This window comes from Herpailurus yagouaroundi, unplaced genomic scaffold (assembly GCF_014898765.1).
Source record: "Herpailurus yagouaroundi ecotype Mexico unplaced genomic scaffold, PumYag 195, whole genome shotgun sequence".
NCBI lineage: Eukaryota > Metazoa > Chordata > Mammalia > Carnivora > Felidae > Herpailurus > Herpailurus yagouaroundi.
In genome coordinates this window covers 9,534,600-9,538,994 of record NW_024412426.1, presented here as the reverse complement: position 1 = coordinate 9,538,994, position 4,395 = coordinate 9,534,600, and positions in this window count along the sequence as shown.

Below are 4,395 nucleotides of genomic sequence, written 5' to 3'. Positions count from 1 at the left end.
TTAACCTCTCCCACTTCCGTGATTCTAGGACACACTCTTTTTTTCACTTTGTTGTACATACTGAGTGGTGCAATTCATGCTGTTTTCCTTCCCCTAAACTGGTCCCTTCAAGGTCAAAAGCCATATCCTTTACCTTGATAAGATGGGACCGGACAGATTGCAGCAAAATGGTTCACAGCCCTGGCTGTGGAGTCAAAATATTTGGGTTGAAATCCTGGCTCATTTGCTTTATGACCTTGGGAAGTTATTAAGGTAGTTCCCTCACCGTAAAATGAAGATAATAAAAGTGCACCCCTCTTTGGGAACATTGAATGAAATAAGTGTTTGGCACTTATTTTCCCATGAATGTTAGTTACTATTATTATTACCTGATCCCTAGTACTTAAAACAGTGCCTTGTACACGGTGGGCATCAGATAGTAATTATTTACCGACTTTGAGCAGATTGGAAGAATCAGGATTCCAAATCTACTTTTCTTTCAAAAATAGTCCAACTGTTCCAGTATTGTATATCATCTGATGTGCAGAGTATTACAGAATTTCAAGTGAGGAAATCAAGGGTTGAGCCCTTCGACTCGCTCAACCCCCCTCCCCACCCCAGTCAACTAGTGCTGCTTCCACGTGGTGCTGTTGTTGCTTCCACAAGACTGCCAAGGACCCCTGGCCCATCTTTCACCCTCTGCTGCCTCCCTGTGGCCATATCAGGCAATGCATACTTTTTCCTTAGTATTGCTTGACTTCGGCCATATTTTGTTTGGCTACTTCCTCTGGAATGGTATCCAAGAGGTATAACTTATAGTTTTGTTTATTAATGCTTTTTAATAAACACGTGAAATTTTAATATGAGTGAAAATTATTAGCGTAACTTTTAAGACAGCCCGGTGGGTACAGGGTTTACAAGATTTCTTTAGTGAACTTTAGTCAGTAGGGCTAAATTAACTTTAAAAACTGAAGCTCTTAGGTGAAGAGAGAAAGGTGTTCAGGGCAGATTAAGGGCTGATCTCAAGGCAATTCCCTTTTACTGAAACTTTTAAATTGGTCCAGCTATTCAAATTGCTTTAGGGAAGAAAAGAAATTTGAAATTTAAATAACGGAGGAAAGATCCCAAGGGTGAGGGATGTAATGCAGTTAGCTGCTAGATAATGGAGTTTGAGTCTCCATCATTTAGAAAAGATACCTCTCGACTTACAGTGTTGGTGATTTCCAAGCTTTGGAAGGAACTTAGACAAGGATTAGCTTTAAACTTTGAGAAAAGCAATGCTGTGTGGATTAACCTTTTATTTGTGAGGGGCCCCCACTTAAGAAAGAGTTCTCTGCTGGAGAGGATAAGTGCCTTAACTTATCCCATCATGCCTGTTCCAAGAGGCAGTTTCACAGACAATGTAGGGTCCTGCTTTAGACAGCGGGCTCTGAAGTCAGTCCCACACCTGCTACTTCTCAGCGGAGTAAACTTCAGCACATTACTGGATTTCTCAGAGCCTCACTTTTTCCTGTAACCTGCGAATAACAATAGTACTGGCTTCACAGGGCTTTTGTGATGATGAAATGAGAAAATTTATGACAAATATTCATCACAGTGCCCCACAGGCAGTAAGTGCTCAACAAATTGTAGCTGCTTATATGCCATAGGCACTATCCTAAGTGCTTCACATATATTCATTTCTGTAACCCTCACAACCTTCCTTTGAGGTCACTACTGTTATTATTATCACCATATTACAGATGTAGAAACCGAGGCCAGAAGGCTTAAGGAAATTGCCTAAATTCAAAGAGCTAGTTATATATTAGTTAGCTGTTGCTGCATAACAAACCATTCCAAGACTCCGTGGCTTCAAATAATAAGCCTGTATTATTGCTTATGAGTCAGTGGGTCAGGTAGGCACTTCTACTTATCTGGCCAGGCTCAGCTAATATCAGCTAGGCTTGTTTTTGCATCTGTGATCTGCTGGTGGTCTGGTAAGAGTTGGCAGGTCTAGGATGGCCTTAGTCGTACATCTAAGGATTGGTTGGTTGTTGGCTTGGGCAATGGTGGTGTCTGGGCCCTGTGTCTCTCTTACCACCCAGCAGGCTAGTCCAGGCTTCTTCACATGGTGGCAGGGTCCCGAGGGAGTGAAAACATGCTTAGGCTTGGAACTGGTGCACTATTACTTTTGCCACATTCTACTGGGCCAACCAAGTCACGGGGCCAGCCAAGATTCAAAGAGGGGAGTAACGAGACCACTTAATGAGAATTCCAGTATGAAGTTAAACTGTGAAGGGGCGCCTGGGTGGCGCAGTCGGTTAAGCGTCCGACTTCAGCCAGGTCACGATCTCGCGGTCCGTGAGTTCGAGCCCCGCGTCGGGCTCTGGCCTGATGGCTCAGAGCCTGGAGCCTGTTTCTGATTCTGTGTCTCCCTCTCTCTCTGCCCCTCCCCCGTTCATGCTCTGTCTCTCTCTGCCCCAAAAATAAATAAACGTTGAAAAAAAAAATTAAAAAAAAAAATGAAGTTAAACTGTGAAGAGCATGGGTGAAGGGAAGATTGAAAAAAAAATGTGGCTCTTTTTTGGTAATTATTCTTTTTTTTTTTCTTTTTAATTTTTTTCAACATTTATTTATTTTTGGGACAGAGAGAGACAGAGCATGAACGGGGGAGGGGCAGAGAGAGAGGGAGACACAGAATCGGAAACAGGCTCCAGGCTCTGAGCCATCAGCCCAGAGCCCGACGCGGGGCTCGAACTCACGGACCGCGAGATCGTGACCTGGCTGAAGTCGGACGCTTAACCGACTGCGCCACCCGGGCGCCCCTGGTAATTATTCTATTATAGTGGGAGAGTCGGCTTTGAAGCGAGGCAGGCTGGTTCCGGTGTCCTTGCTCCAAAGCATTTTGGAGACTCAGTGCCTTGACATCTGCTAACAAGAGTCTTGCCATTTCCTGCTCCTAAGCATAGAATACCCTGGCAACAGCCTCTATTCAGTCGCAGGTGCTAGGGAGTTTCTAGCTATGCTAGCTGTTTCGTCTTGCCCACATTTCTTGCTACTCCTTTGTTTATTCCTTCAGAATTCTGCTTTTTGATCACTTGGGTCATGAGCATCCTGTTTTTGTTTGTTTTGGTTGCAAATTTTAATTTCCGATTTTAGCCACATCTCTACTTTCTCATCTGTTCTTAACAGGCTCACAGAATAGGTGAGGTGCATGATTACTACAGTCAAAGGAAAGCAGGGAAACATAGATTTCATTAGCAAAATTGTGAGGAAGCTGTGAGAACATCAGTCATGTATTTGATTCAACTCGACCCCATTGTCTTCTTGCCAAGATCCAACAAGAAGAGATTCTGGTAAGTAACATGCAGTTTAGTTGCACTTTAGGGCTAATCCTTGCAGCCTTAGGGCTCTTTCTGGTCCAAAGAAGGAAAGGGGAAGGACCCTGTGTCCCCATCCTAGCATGTTGTGTGTGGAAAGGGGAAGCCCAGGGGATGGAGGGGGACATCATGATATGTAGCCTTGGCCTGTGTTTCTCTGCATGTTCTTGCCTCAGTTTCCCACTCACTCCTGGACCTGCTTGCCTCTGCTCTTGGTGGCTCCGTCTTCAGAGTCTGGAGCTGTGCACCAGCCTAGTGGCTGGCGTCTCTGTGAGCAGAACAAAGTCTCCTCCTACCAGGCCCGCTGTCACACTCTACCTGTCTCTTGAGCCACCCCCTCTTTGCTTCTCCTGGTTCAAGATGGTCAGGAGTTTGTCTCCCCAGCAAGACTGGATATTCCTTGTGGACAGGAATATTTCCCACTGCGGCCCTGAGTACACAGTATGCATCTCAGTGCGAGGAGAGTGGCAAGAACCGAACTTCTAGAGCAGAAAGGAATCTTAAAAACCACGTTCCACGAGGGAACTGAGGCTCGACGCGGTTAAACCATCCACCCGCCTGAGGTCACTCCCCTAAACAGCCACAGTGCTGGCTGCAGGACCAAGTCTCCAGACTGCCATCCTGGTGCCCGCCTGAGGAGGCCTCCGTGCCTCGGGCAGTGAGTGAGTTGAGTATGCCCACATGAGTGAGGGAGCTTGGGCTTTGGGTTTATCTAGCTTCTCTGAGCCACAGGTTCATCATCAACAGGTTTGTTAGGGGTCAACTGGGGTCATGTCACTTGTGAAGCAATGGGCAGGGCGCCTGGCACACAGTCAGAGTTCAATAAATATGCATTTACCACTCATTTCCCTCAGAAAGGTCGGGATTTAGAAGAACATGTAAAGATAGAGCTGGAAGCGGTGGCCTGAAAGCCTAAAGGGCTGAAAGATGAACAGCTCTATATTGGACGTCAAATTAGCCATGGGCAGTCAGAGTGGAGGCCCCACTGTCCTCTAGAGGGCACTTTGCTCAGGCCCTGATCCTTTCTTTTCTGGCTCAGTTTTTCCTCCTCTCAGCT